The 15,529-nt window shown below is 38.4% G+C and overlaps 1 protein-coding gene across 1 annotated transcript in view; it reads right to left on the bottom strand.

Annotated features, from left to right (window-relative positions):
* The window catches only part of LOC101570286 (transmembrane protein 45A), a 113,635-nt gene extending 103,240 nt beyond the window's left edge, over positions 1-10,395 (bottom strand). Inside the window, exon 1 of the mRNA XM_004636587.2 lies at positions 10,095-10,395. The gene's annotated coding sequence lies outside the window, so the exon portion shown is untranslated. The remainder of the gene's footprint in view (positions 1-10,094) is intronic.
* Between the last annotated feature and the right edge of the window lie 5,134 nt (positions 10,396-15,529).

Here is a 15,529-nt window from a genome sequence, read left to right as displayed (position 1 = left end):
GCTAAAGTAGAACAATCAGGAATAACAATAGAATTATGCATAGTCTAAAAAGTAGCAATGCATTCTTCTCAGTGCACATGGGACTTTCCCCAAAATAGACAACATACTAGTTCATAGAAAATACTTGAGTAAATATAAAGGAACTAAAATCATCCCATGCATATTATCAGATTATAGTGCAATGAAATTGGAAATAAATGCCAAAGGAAACCATAAAAACTATATTAAAACATGAAAAGAAATAACACCCTCTGAAGAACCAATGACTCACAGATGAAATTAAAGAAGAAATTAGACGATTTTACAATTAAATGATAATGTCAGTGCAACATACCAAACCTTATGGAACACAATGAAAGCAATCCTATGAGAGAGATTTATAGCAGTGAGTTCCCACATCAGAAAAAGAGAGCAAGCTCAAATAAATAAGCTAACGTTAAACCTCAAGCTTCTAAAACAAGAAGAGCACGTTAAGCCCAAAGCACAGATGAGGAGGAAATCATAAAGATCAGAATACAAATTAATGCAAGGGAGATTAAAAAAGAACACAAAGAATCAATGAGGCAAAGAGTTGGTTCTTTAAAAGATTAAATAAAATATACAAACTCTTAGCAAACTCTATCCAACAAAAGGAAAACAAAAGACTAAAACTCATGCAATTAGAAATGAAAAGAAAGAAATCACAAAGGATACTGCAGAAATCCAGAAGATCATCAGTACCTACTCCAATTTTCTGTATCCTGAGAAGATAGAAAATTCAAAAGAAATGGACAGATACTTGATACATGTGCATTACCAAAGATGACTGAGAAGATAAAATAATTCTAAATTATCCAATATCAGTGAATTACATGGAAGAAATAACTAAAAAGTAGGGCAAAGAAAATCCCAGGACCTGATAGATTCACTGTTGAAGTGAGTCTTAGAGAAGATTTAATGCCACTACTCTTCAAACTCTTTAAAGAAACTGAAAGGGAAGCAATACTCTCAAACTCAGTCTTGGAAGCAAGCACTACCATGATACCAAAACCAGACAAGCATCCAACCAAAAAGAGAATTACAAGCTAAACTCCTTAATGAATACACATGTGAAAATCCTTCATAAGACACTGGCAAACAGAGTGCAGCAAATCATCAGCAAGATTATTCACTATAATCAACTAGGATTCATCCCTGGAGTACCTGGAAAGTTCAACATGTACAAACCAATAAACTTAATACACCAAATTAACACAATCAAGAACAAAAATCACATAACCATCTCAGTATATGCAGAAAAAAAGTTGAAAAACTCCAGCATCCATTCATGATAAAAAAAAAAAAAAAAAAACTCTAAGGAAAATTGGAACAGTAGGCATCTTCTTGGTTACTTTCTCTTGTTGCTGGAACAAAATACCTGAAACCAATATTTAAAGAAGGAAAGGTTTATTTAAAGCTTACAAATTGTCTTGATTACTTTTTGCTCAGTGCTAGGACAAATACCTGATACTCAAAATGAAGGAAGGGTTTATGTAGCTCACAGTTTGTGGAGGTTTCAGTCTATACTCGGCTGGCTCCCAGGCAGAGTGGCACATGGCAGAGAGCAGCAGTTCATGGCAGCATAAAACAGCAAAGAGCAAAGGGAAGGGCAGCCGATGAGGCTTCTAGCCAGCCTCTCTCCCCTCCCTATATTATAAACTAGCTACCCTGGGACTGGGAGTATAGAACTCACACAATGTCAGTGCCCTCCTCTTGCACAGGATGAGGATTTTTACAAACTAAGAACCCTGGCTCTCTGCTGAGTCACTTAGTTAAACTTCTAAACTTCTCAAGTTGACACAATGTATCAACCACTACACAGTTCAGGGAGGTTTCAATCCATAATGAGCTGACTACAAGATAGGGTGGCGTGGCAGAGGGACAATAGCTCTCAGAGCAAAAGACAGCAAAAGCAACAAGAGAAAAATGGGGAAGCAAGCAAGCCTCTTGTCCTCCCTCATAATGTATGGAAACTACTTCCCCTCTGGTGGATGCAGCACTCATATCATCTCCCTGTTCTCCTCTTCCACAGGCTCAGGAGGGCCCTGGCTACCTCTGAGTATGAACAGCATAAGGGCATGTCCTTTACACCCTAGGATGTAGAACTTTTGAGTTATTTAGTTAAGCTTCTAAACTTCTGGACTGCAGAGATAGCTCGATGATCTAAGCACCTGCCTGCCAAGTGCAAGGACCTGGGTTCAATCCCCAATACCACATGCCATGGTAGCCCCATAACCCGAGGTGCACCATGCTGGCCACTGAATTCAGACTGGTAGTGCATGCCTGTAATCATAGTGCTAGGGAGACAGGAGGATCACTATGAGTCCAAGCTATGTAGCGAGACCCTGTACCAGATATATAAGTAAATAAATATTTTTTAAAAGCTTCTAAACTTCTAAAGTTGATGGAATTATCAACCATTACAGGTTTTTATATAAATATGATAAAAGGTATCTATGACAATCCAAAGGACAACATCATATTAATGATCAAAAAAATTGAAAGATTCACTCTAAAATTAGGAACAAGCTAAGGATGTACTACTCAGTACAACTCTATTCAATATAGTCCTCAAAACATTAGTCAGAGCAAAAAGACAAGAGGAAGAACAGGAATAAAGATAGAAAACTAAGAGGTTAAATTATCACTATTTATTCATCACATAATGCTCTACATAGAAGACCCCAAAAGACTGCTAGATTTAATAACCAAATTCAGTAGTGTACCTGAATATAAAGTCAATGCAAAAAATGAATTGGATTCCTATAAATAAATAGCAAACTCACTGTGAGAAAGTAGTGAAATAGCACCACTCACAACACTGTTCATGAAAGAAAACAATATTATTCACACTACCATTCACAAAAGAAAAACAAGAAAATAAACTCACTGACAGAGAAATTAGGAAAAACACACCCTTTCTGATAGCATTAAAAAAGAAATATGTATCAATCTAACAAGAATGGTAAAAGATATATGCATTGAAAATTATAGTACTGTGAAAGAGGAGACTAAAGAGGATATTACAAAATGAAAAGATACCCCTTGTTCATATATAGGAAGAACCAACATGGTGAAAGTGGACATAATCCCATAATTGTTACATGAATTTAATGCAATCCTGTTCAAAATACTATTAGCACACCTCACAGAACTAGAGAAAACAGTCCTAAAATTCATTCTGAATCAGAAGAGACTTACAATAGCAAAAGCAATTTTGGGCAACAAAGGCAAGGCAAGACATATCACAGTCCCTGACTTGAAATTATACTACAAAGCTGCTGTGATAAAAATCAGCATAGTACTGGAGATTAAAAAAAAGATCTGAAAATCAGTGGAATACATTAGAACATGCAGACACAACTATGAACACACTCAGCCATCTTATCTTTTACAAAAGGATCAAACACACCTACTGGAAGAAAGACAGCCCCTTCATTAAACTGGAAAAACTGGCTCTCCACATGCCAAAGACTAAAACTAGATCCATGTCTATCACCATGCACTAAGCTAAAGTCAAAATGGAGAAAAGATCTAAATATTAAAACAAAAATAGTTAATCTGCTAGAAGATAAAATAGGTAGAACTCTTGAAGATATTGGTGTAAGCAAAGACTTTATAAAAAAAAACCCTGGTGAAACAAAAAATAACAAGTGGGTTGTCACTTTATTAAAAACATGCAAAGCAAAAGAAACTATCAATAGAGTGAAGAGACAACCCACAGAATGGGAATTCATTTTTATCAACTATTTCTTGGATAATGGTTTAATATCTAGAATATATAAAGAACTCAAAAAAAAAATCAGATGCTTTTTCCAAAAAATTTAAAGACCCTATCCAAAAGCGAGCATCTGAAATCATTAGACATTTCTCTAAGGGAGAAGGACAAATAGCAAATAAATGTATGAAAAGATGTTCAACATCACTGGTCATTCAAGATACATAAATTAAAGCAACACTGAGATTCCATCTCACTCCAGCTAAAATAGCTTTACCAAGAAATCAACTGAGAACTAAGGCTGGTGAGGCTGTGGGGGAATAGAATCCTCCTTCACTATTGATGGGAATAAAATTGATACTACTAACATGGAAATCATTATGGAGATTCCAAAAAAAAAAGAACCTAGAGATCTGATCCCACTATTCCTACTCTTAGTATTTTCCTGAAAAAGTTTAAAGCATCATGCCACAGCAATATATGCATACCCATATCGCTAGCAGTGGAGTTTGTAATAGCTAAATCTTGGAAACAGCCCAGATGCCCATCATCAGCTGAATGGATGAAGAAAATATTCCTGCCATCAAGAAGAATAAATTTGATGTTTAGGTACATGGATGTACTTTTAGACTATACTTTTAAGTGAAATAAATCAGACACAGGTGTTTAAATATTTCGTTGTTTGTTTTGTGTGAGAACTGAATGCACAAATAAAGACCAAAATGGAGAATAGTTTTTGGGAAGTAGAAAGAAAGTATTCAACAGAGAAGAAAATGTTCAAAAAGAGGAAGAGAGAAAGAAAAGGAACTAGAAAGGAAAAATGGAAACAAAGCTTTTGTAAGCAAGTAAGGGTCAAAGGGAGATGAGGGGAATAGGAAAAAAATAAGAAGAATATAAAAAAAATTTAAGGAATGGATTTCTTAAAAGATTTCAAATCCAGACTGATTGTGAGTAATAACTTACACCAAAAATAGCCCTTCTGGCACCTTCATCATGAAAACTGCTTACCCCAAACCCATTACCTCCCATATGATGTACAGGTACAAATTCCCTACAATGAATATGATCATTGAGTATATCAAGCATGTACCAATAAAATTTTTAAGATGTAAACACTAAAAATTATCAGAAAATAACAAATATTTGTGAAGATGTAGAGAAATTGTGTTTTTGTGTATTGGTAGTAAATTAAATAGTGCAGTCATTATGAAAAACAGTAGAGAAATTCCCCAAAAAGTTAAAAATAGAATTAGCATACAATTTAACAATTCCACTTTGATTATATACCCAAATAACTAAAAAACAAGACTTGAATAGAGATCTTTACATTAATGTTCATATCCTCATTATTCATAATAGCCAAAGAAACATATACAGCTTACTTAAAAGAGGAGCATGTTATTGATTTTAGTAACAGAGTCAGAAAATTGCAGAGACTGCTAAATGCAAATGGTACAGCATAGACCAGAAGGCTGAGAGTCCAACGAAGAGATGATGTACTAGTCGTACTTCCAAAGGCAGTTTTGAGACAGAATTATCTCCTTTTTTAATGAAGTCTTTTTTTTGTAGAGATCTTCAAATGTTTGCTTGAGACTCATTCACATTATAAAGAGTATACTGAATCTATTGATTTAGATGTAAATCTTTTTTAAATAATTTATTTATTTATTTTGTATTTAGTACAAGGTCTGCAGGGTCTCACTACACAGATAGGACTTGTAGTGGTTCTCCTGTTTCTTTGGCCTCCCAAGCGCTGGGATTACAGGCACAGGCCACCGTGCCCAGTCTCATTTGCAGCCTCACCGCACCCCGGGGGCAGGGCAGCACAACACTCCGGGGGCTCAAACCCCAGTTCTTCCTGTGCCTAAGCAGGCTCTTTAATTCACTGAGCTATCTGGCTGGCCCTTAAATGTAAATCTTATCTAAAAAATACCTTCACAAAAACATTCAGAATACTGTTTTGTCTAATGTCTGGGTTCTGTGCAGTCATCAGCTTGACACACACAACTGAGGGACTATACCAACACTGAGGAAGCAACAAAACTCCATGCACCCAGGGACTGCTGCAGTAACGAAAGGAGCTGTGCACATAAAACTGAAGGCTGCTCAGCTAATGAGGAAAGCCTCTTCAATTTAAAGAAAATGAAAAGTTTAGGGCACAAAACATTTCAATGACCATTAAACAACGCATTTAATGCCATTTAATTGCCCCCCTTAAAAATGTATACAATATACAATATATAAATATGAACATATAATATATAATATAAATCTACCATATATGAAATATACATATATCATATAATATATATATATATTACAGTAAAAGATTGATGGCTTCTATTTAGTCTCTACTATGAGGCAGACACTAAGCTAAAATACTTTATGTGAACTTTGGTAATGCTTTTTGATAGCCCCATTTTATGGATACGAAAGCATCCTAGATAAAGTGACTTATTCAAGGTCACACTAGCAAGAACAGATCTGGAATTGAAACCCATACAATCTGACTAGAAAGCATCTGTTCTTGTTTATTTCCAATGTTATGGTGCAAGGGGTGACTACATGAAAGTAACGAAATAAAGAGTGAGTTAAAATGTTTTCCAAATAATATTTTAAAGTTGATTCAATATAAAAAAATTTAAGGAATGGATTTCTTAAAAGACTTCAAATCCAGACTGGGTGTGAGTAATAACTTACACCAAAAATAGCCCTTCTGGGACCTTCATCATGAAAACTGCTCACCCCAAACCCATTACCTCCCACAAAAAAAAAAAAAAAAAAATTGAGAAAAAACAATGTCCAAAAAGTAGTAATGCAATGTTTATCTCCTATCTGCCCTAATTTTTAACAAGTCTTATAATATTTCATAGTTTCTATATTTTTAATAAAAGTATCATGGCTACAACTTCCTTTCTTAAATGAGGACAATATTTTTCATGTGTTTAGAACAGAGTCTCACTACACAAATCGAACTTGTAATGATTCTCCTGTTTTCAGCTTCCCAAGCACTAAGATTATAGGCACATGCCATCACGCCCAGTCTCAATCGCTGTCTCAGCCCACCTGGGGATGGGGCCGGCACAGCATGCCAGGGATCCAACTCTGTGCTTGCCTGAGCAGGCGCTTTAATCCGCTGAGCTATCTGATTGGCCTGTGACAATTATTTAACTGACAGTTACTGAAGGTCTACGACAAGTCCAGTTGTCATGGTAAGCTCTTTCTGAAACAAGAGGCAAGACAGAATGTTTGCCTGCAATGGGATCCATCTAATAAGTAAGTGACATGTTTCCTGTCTCTGCATTGAGCACACCTCGTAGACAAAACTCCGGTTGATGTTCTGGAGCCTTCAGCCAAGTGTTATCAACTCTGTCTCTTCAAATGTTCCCCTGACTCCAACAGTCTTTATTCCTTGAACTTCTTCACTATCATCACCACAAACAAGAGCAGTCAAAGCTCTTCCCTATCATCACCACTCCCAAAGCAGTCTAATGACTAAGGCTCAGTTTCTGGAACTGAAGTGCTCATTACTGTATCTGCCATTGCTCATTAAGTGGGAGTAAGTCACTCAACCTGTCTTTGATTCTGTCTCCTCAATCATAAAAATAGTACATACTCAGGTACCAACCCTTACCGCCATGGGCTAAGCCATATTAAACACTCGCAACAACATTTGTCATCTATTAAGTGGTCAGAAAACAGTAGCCATAGATGTATCAAATGTGTAAGCAACAGACTGCTTTAGGGATGGAATGAGAAGAGGAAGTAGTCATCCAAGAGAGTAAGACCTCACAGAACATGTCGCAGATGATGGCGCAGAGAGGTCTAATGGCTCCACGTCTTGCCTGAGCTCAGGCAGGTGGTCAAGAGCAGCATGAGGCACAGATCTCTGCCTCATCACAATGTACTCAAGACACAGAAGGCAGCTGGGTGTGGTTGCACACTCATAATCCCAGCACTTGGGAGGCTCAGGCAGGAGGATCATCACAAGTTCGAGTCCAGCATGGGCTACAAAGTAGGCTCAAGGCCAGCCTGAACTGGATGGCAAAACCTTGTCTCAAAGACAAAAAGAAAAGAAAAACATAGATAAATAAAATGACAGAGAAGGCAAGAGAATGTCGAATTTAGCTGCATATTCAGGTATTATCTAGAATAACAAGTTATAAAATGTTAATACTAAATGATAAAATTCTAAGATTAAACTATAAAATTCTAAGTATATTATAAGATTGCAAGTATTGCCATTGCCATGTGACTATCTGCAATGATTTCATCAGCAGGATGAGAAAGTGATTCTGCACACTATGTATGTGGGGACATCAGATGGTTATAGCAATCACATCCATGTCCAAGACTTGGGAGTGGCCTTAACATAAAGTGGCTTGATTAAAGGCTCAGTGCTTCAGATCATTTAAATAGAGCTCCAAGACAATCACCACTGAGTGAATTCAATACATGTGGCCTGGACTTACTACCCAGCTCTGCCTACCCCTGAACTGAAGTCACTGAAGCAGCACAGCAGCTGAGGAAAGCATGTTGGGCATGAAGTAGAGAATCAGTGCAACACTTGGTTTATTCCAGAAACATAGTAGTAGTAGACTGCATAACTGCTGCCAGTTCAGCTCACCAACCTCCACTAGTTGAACTCCCAAACCTCTCCTTCCCCATCTGGAACTACATGTTGTTCTCTCCTACTTGTGCCACTTGCCAACCTTTCTTTCCAGTAACCTCCGACAGATTACCCTGAAGGCTCCAGAAGAGTTACACAGTTTTCAGCCACTGTCTTCACCCCTGCTTCCCCTTACTCATAGAATAATAACCGCGGATCTTTGATCTCTCTACTTCATCCCCAACTGAAACTGACTGACAAACTTCTTTCCAGAAATGCTAAGCTTTCTGTAAAGCCATCATACAGTAAAATGACCTTTTAAAATATCCCCTGTATACCAAGAACCTTCAAGATGTGAGACCCTTGATCAATTCTATCTTCTGTTCCATGAAAGTCTCACTTCTCTATACAGTCTTGCAGAGTCCTGCTACCAAGTGCTCAGTACTAAATGCTAGTTTCTAGCATAGTAGTCAGAGTGGCAGCAGGGGAAAATGATGTGCAGCAGGGGAACCTGGGAAGGAAGGCCACGCAGAATGAGCACAACAGCAGACTCACAAAACAGCATGCTTTGCTTGGTGCACATATGTGAGCTCAGTCCTATAGACAAACTCCTGGAGCAGACATTATTATTCTAAGAACATTATAAAACAAAGATGGGCTGCATAACCTGCCCCAGGTCATGCTGTAAGGTCTGAGGTGAAACTAAACATCTGGCTCTGAACATTGTTTCTCTACAGCAACAATCCTCTTCACCCACCATCTCTAAAAACCAGTGCAGTTGTCCCACCCTTTTGTGCATATTACCTTTCTGAATCAAAAACACTCTGCCATGTATAATTTCAGGGCCAAATTCCAACCTAGTACTTTCTGAGCTAGAAATTAAAATTCAGTTCTGGTCAGATCTCCTGTGTAACAAAATTTAAAATTTATAACTTTTTATACGGAAGGAAATTATAAATGTTTCAGATACAGAGGACCTCAGCTATACACCTAGCTCAACATTTTTTCATCATCCTATTTCTAAATCCTGAAATATAAACCAGAAATATTTGCAAACATTAACATATAGCAATCACTGTGAATATTAATTTGATAGAATTACAAGTTGAACATAAACATAAATTTATGGATACACTGTTATTTTTTTAATATTTTAACAATCATAAAAGTATTTGAGTCCTGCACTGGAGATAAAGGAACACAGAAAACATATATTTGGATTACAATCAGATTCAATTTAAATGAAAGATTCAACAATTCCCTATATAAGCCAAGTTTTAAATACCTTAATACAAAACATCCTACTAACAGAAGCAAAAGTTGTATTAATTCTAAATAGACCAGATAATTTTTTCAGTCTTCCATGGAAGCAGGGAGTGGAGGATTGATAAAGATTTCAGTCTTCATAAATGTATACAATGTTCTCACAGCGAAAAAAAAAAAGATAAGAAAAAAATAGCACCATTTAACTTTGGAGTTATGAGAGGCTTACAACAAAATACCAATCAAACTTTCGTTCCCTGCAAATTTTAAAACAGCACATCCCAAAATATAAACAAAAAAAGACAAAAAAATTTAATGTTCGCAAAACAGATGAGGAGAAAACGAAATGTCTGTGTAGTGTGTGCTACCAAGAGATATTTTCTCTCTCTCTCTCTCTCTTCTGAGACAAGGCTGGTGAGAACAGCAAAGACAGGACAGAGATCACAGCAGGAGAAATATGATATCCAGCAAGTATTCAAAACTTACCCAGCTTGCTCTGTTTACCCAAACTTTATTTTTCTAACTTTGCCAGTTTAAAATCAGGCCGCCGCGGCTGGGCTTTTGTTGTTGCTGTTTCTGTTCTTTTGATCTCAGAAGTCCCTGAAAATTAAACTATGTGTTGAACGGGCCTAGCCCTTCTCTCATGGGGGTGGGGGAAAAAGTTTCAAGCTTGGTGCCCTGGTTGCTTCTTGGCGAAATTGAATAAATAATAAATAGCTAGACGGAGACGACGTGGAGGACGTGCTTAGGTGACGTCCTGCCTCTGAAGAGGCCACACAGTCTCCTAGCACAGCTGGCCAGATGTGCTTCATCTGGTCCCTACGCGGTAAAGAGCTTGAGCAGCCCAGGCTAGAAGAAGCCCCAGCTCATTGGTGGGCTCAGCTCCGCACTTGCAGCCCATTGGCTGAGCGGTCCGACACTCCTGCGGGGCTCAGGCCGCCCCCGCCCACCGGGCTAGCTCCTCGCATCCTCCTAAGGAACCTGGAAGTGCAGTGCAGCCGCTGATGTGGCACTGTGCGGCGGCAGGCTCGGGAGCGGGCAAGCAAGGGCCGCGGGACGACACCCAGAATTTGCTCCTGTCCTGTCAGGCCCATGTCTTCAGGCAGTGAGCCCTGCTAGTTTAAATAGGATGATTTCTGTCCTTTGGATGATGAAAAAGGCAAAGTCCCTTGGCTTTCGCTACAGGAGTTCCAGGCCTCCAAAGCGCTTTCAGGTCACGTCTCTGGCTTCACCGCCCTGCTCTTAATGGAGTAAATAACGGAGACGAAGAGCCTACTCCTTGCAGGCGGTATACTTTTCTTGGTGAGGTAAAGAACAGTTCATTGAACTCCTCATTAACCATAACTATGGTGGTTTCTGCACAGAAGCCCAGGAGTAGGCTCTGAAGTGATCTGATGGACTTGGTTGTGTTTTGTGTCTGGGGTGTGTGTGTGTGTGTGTGTGTGTGTGTGTGTGCTTGCGTGTGTGATGATAGTAATAGAAAAACAAAAAATGTTTCTTTGTATGTAAGAACTGAGAAGACTGAAGCAGAAGATGTTTCTTTTGGGGGAAAATGACTGAAAAATCTTGGAGAACAGGAGGAGAGATCTGAAAATTCACTGATACTTTGTTTTACAAATGTTGCTCGGTGCAGTAGTAACCCCTGGACAGCTCACCAGGAGTGTGCCAGGCCCTGTGCTAGGCAGCTTCCACAGGCATCATCATATTCAGTTCTCACACACACCTTATCATCTACATTTCGCTTAAGGAGACTAAGACTTACAGCCTATCCCAGCAAGCCACCCTTGCCTCTAACCAAATGTCTGCGTTACTGCACTATGGATACAGAATCTCGTCTGTCCTTAGTCACCAATATGAAAGTTCGAATTTATTGTAAGCCTCTCTAGTATCTAATGTCCACAGCTTTCACCAACGGAGGGAAGAGACAACCCACAGAATGGGAAATAAATTTTGCCAACTGTTACACAAAGAATACTTAAAGAACTCACCCTACCGGACACCCCAATTTAAAGACCCAATCCAAAAAATGGGCATCTGAGGTGAGTAAGGACTTCTCAGATGAGGAAGTATGCACATTCACAAATGAATATATAACAAATATTCAATATTACTGGTCATTCAAGAGATGCAAATTAAAACAGATTTCATCTCATTCCAGAAAGAGTAGCTAGCATCAAGAAATCATCCAATAGCAAAGACTGGCAAAGCTGTGGGTGAAAAAACTAACCCACTCCATTGTCGGTAAGAGTGTATGTTGGTGCAACTGATATGGAAACCAGTATGGAAATTTCTCAAAAAATTGAAAGTAGAGGTATATTTGGTGTAACTATTCTCCCTCTTAAAAGAATTAAAAAGACTGGTGTGGTGGCACACACCTATAATCCCAGTGCTGGGCAGGCTGAAAACAGGAGGATCACTACAAGTTTGAGATACGTAGTGAGACCTTTTACCAAATACATAAAAAAAGAATTAAAAGCATCATACCTCAGTGATATATGCATATCCACATTTCTTGCAGCACAATTTGTAATACCTAAATCTTGAAAACAGTCCAGATGCCCATCCTTGGATGAATAGATAAAGAAAATGGTTTTTATAAACAGTGGGACTACCCTGCCATATAGAAGGATACACCTACAACATTTTAAGGTAAATGGATGCACTTTTCAACCATACTTTACAGTGAAATAAATGAGACACACATGTTTAAATACTGCTTTCTCTTGTGTGAAGCTGTACATGCAAATAGGACCCAAATGAAGGATAGACATTGGGAAGTAGGAAGAAAATGTTCAGATGGGAAGAGAAACAAGGTGGCGGGGAAGGAAGGTAAAAGGAAACAAAAAGAGAACAGGATGGAGGAAGAAATGAAAATAAAGGTTTTGTAGATAAGGAGGAGGGTTTCAGGGAGGGGAAGGAGATTAGGACAGAAGAATGAGAATGTATTACATACACATACAAATTCCATATGATGAATGTGATCATCATGTATATCAAAGTATGAAAATAAAATTAATTTTAAAAGACTCGAAGAAAATATATGTTAAAAAATTTTTAATAAAATTTTCACTACATACATGCAGTCATAGTGGTTGATATGCCCTTTATCTACTACGATGTAACAGATTTCCACAAACTTAGTGCTTGAAAAAACACACAAACATGATTGCATAGCTTCTAAGGGTTAGAAGTCCAGGCACGATGTAGCTGGGTACTGTATGCACATCATTGCAGTCAAGATGTCAACGAGATTATGTTCTCTCTGCAGGCTCTCATAAGCAAGAATCTGTTTCCAGGCTCCCTCCAACTGTTGGCAGAATTCACTTCTTTACAATTATAGGGCTAAGTCCTCAATTTCAATTTGAATGTCAGCAAGGGAGTCCTCAGCTTTCACTCAGGCACTTCCTAAAAGTCAGGAGGTGAAGGTCAGGGGAGATGTGTTAGAGTCTGTGTGCCACAGTTGTGTAGTCAGACACCTCAGTGTCTAAGGATCTGACTGTGGTATTATCATAATGCCAGAAATGATACACAAAAAAATTCAGGGGCTTCCTCACCAAGTGGGAGTGTACGAATGGAACCACAGCAATTAATCACTCTGGCAGATAATGAAAACTACAGAGGAGCAATAATCTGTGTCATGTGTTTAGATTTCCATATCACTTGTAATCTGACATGATATAACTGTTATCATAGAAGCAACTCAAAAATGACCTGCTAGTCCAGGTGATGATCACTATTCCAAATATTCCATATTCATTAACATCAACTAATATCTACTAAAATGATTCCCACTTTTTCAGGAAGACAAAGTAAACTTAATTTTTTTATTCTTCTCCCATTCCAAATTTAAAATTGTGGACTTATAAATAAACCAACAAGGGGGCCTGCCCCATAGCTCAGTTCTTTAAGTGGCTGCTTCAACAAAGCAGTCAGGCTCAGGTTGCTGAGGTTCGATCCCCACAACTCAAGACAACCAAACCTGCCCTGCAGGCATCAGAGCAAAAAATAAAATAAAATAAAAATAAAAAAAAAATAAACCAACGTAAGACTCTGAAAGGTTAAAAAAGAAGGCAGACTATCTGGAAATCTTATAAAACAAAGAACTACATGATAGGGTATCTCTGGTTTTTATTTTTTTGTCTTACTGCCTCAGACTTTAGGATGACAATGCCCGTGCTGAGTTTTGGATCTGCATTGTCCCCCAAAGTTCCATGTGTCATAACTTTGGTCCTCAGCCTGTGGCTGTGCTGGAAAGTTATAGAACATTTTAGAGGTTGACTCTAGTGCAAGGAAGTTAGGTTATTGTGGGGTTTTTGCTTTGTTTTGTTATGAATTTAGGACAGGGTGTACAGGGTGTACAGGGTCTTACTATATAGATCGGACTTGTAGTGATTCTCCTGTTTTCAGCCTCCCAAGTGCTGGGATTACAGGTGCGTACCACCATGCCCAGTCTCCATTGTTGTCTCAGTGTGCCCCGGGGCAGGGCTGGCATGGCACAACAGGGATTGAACCCCAGCCACTGCATTCTGCTGAAGCAGGTACTTTAGTCCACTGAGCTATCTGGCCAATCCTGGAAGTTAGGTTATTAAAGGAGGGTCCTTGAAGGAATCTTAGGTCCTTAACCCATCCTCTCTTTCTGTAATTTCTGGCCACCATGAAGTAAGCACCTTTGCTCTGCCATGCACTGACACCAGAATGTTCTACCTCACCCCAGAACCAATGTTCACCTACCATAGACAGAACCTTTAAAATCATGAGACAAAAAGCTGTATTTAGGCTGTTTTGTCACAGTGATGATAAGCTGGCTACTATAGTCAATAATTTATAAATGTCAGCAGAGTCAAGCATAAATACACATACACTCACACACACAACTACCTAAAGCCTCTTTCTGTATATACAAGACAAAGACAAAAACATTTCCATTCATACCATAACACTTCACTCCACCAAACACAATGGTAAAGCTTGTCACCCCAGTGAGTGACACCCACACCTAAGCAAAGGCTAAGGGCTAATCCTGTCTTTCACATTTACAAGGTGAAACCAGGCTATATCTAGAAGAAAACAGGAGAAAATCTTAACAAAACAATAGAAATGAAATTCAATCAGATATAAAAGCAACTATATACACTTACCGAGTGGGTTTTTTTTCCAGTGATATTGGCTTTCCATTTTGCAAAACTAAAACTAGACTCATGTCTAAAATCATGCACTAAACTAACATTAAAATAGATCCAAGATCTAAATATTAAAAAAGAAACACTAAATCTATTGCATGATAGAGTAAGTAGAGCTTTTTTTCTTTTAATCTTTTATTTGGTACAGGGTCTCATTTCATGGCTCATACTTGTAGTGATCCTCCTGTCTCAGCCTCCCCCAGCACCACCACACCTGGTTTCAGTGGCTAGCTTCACATAGGACCAGCACTGCATGCAGTACTGGAGGGTTGAACCTGAGTCCTTGAGCTTGCCAGGCAGGTGCTTAGACTACTGAGCTATCTCCCTAACTCCAGTAGAATTCTTAAAAACATAGGTATAGGCAAAGAATTTATAAACAAATCCCTGATCACATGGGAAATTTACAATCATCTTATTAAAAAATCTTATACACATCAAATCACACAACCAACAGAGTCAAAAAAATTTTGCCAGCTGTTCCTTAAAGGTCTAATATCTAGAACAGATAAAGAACTAAAAAATAAATAGTATCCAAATTTAAAGACCCAATTCAAAAATGAGCATCTGAAAATAATAGACACTCCTCAGATGAAGAAGTACCTTAGTTACTTTTCTCAGTGCTGAGACAAAACTATCAACACTTAAAGGGGGAAAGGTTTATTTAGTTCGCAGTTTGTAGAGGCCTCAGTCCCTAATTGGCTGGCTCCAAGACAGAGTGGCATATGGCAGAGGAACAGCAGT

The sequence above is a fragment of the Octodon degus genome, unplaced genomic scaffold (assembly GCF_000260255.1).
Source record: "Octodon degus isolate 3935 unplaced genomic scaffold, OctDeg1.0 scaffold00081, whole genome shotgun sequence".
NCBI classification, from domain to species: domain Eukaryota; kingdom Metazoa; phylum Chordata; class Mammalia; order Rodentia; family Octodontidae; genus Octodon; species Octodon degus.
Note: the sequence above shows the minus strand (reverse complement) of the source record. Positions and strands in the feature narration are given on the sequence as shown.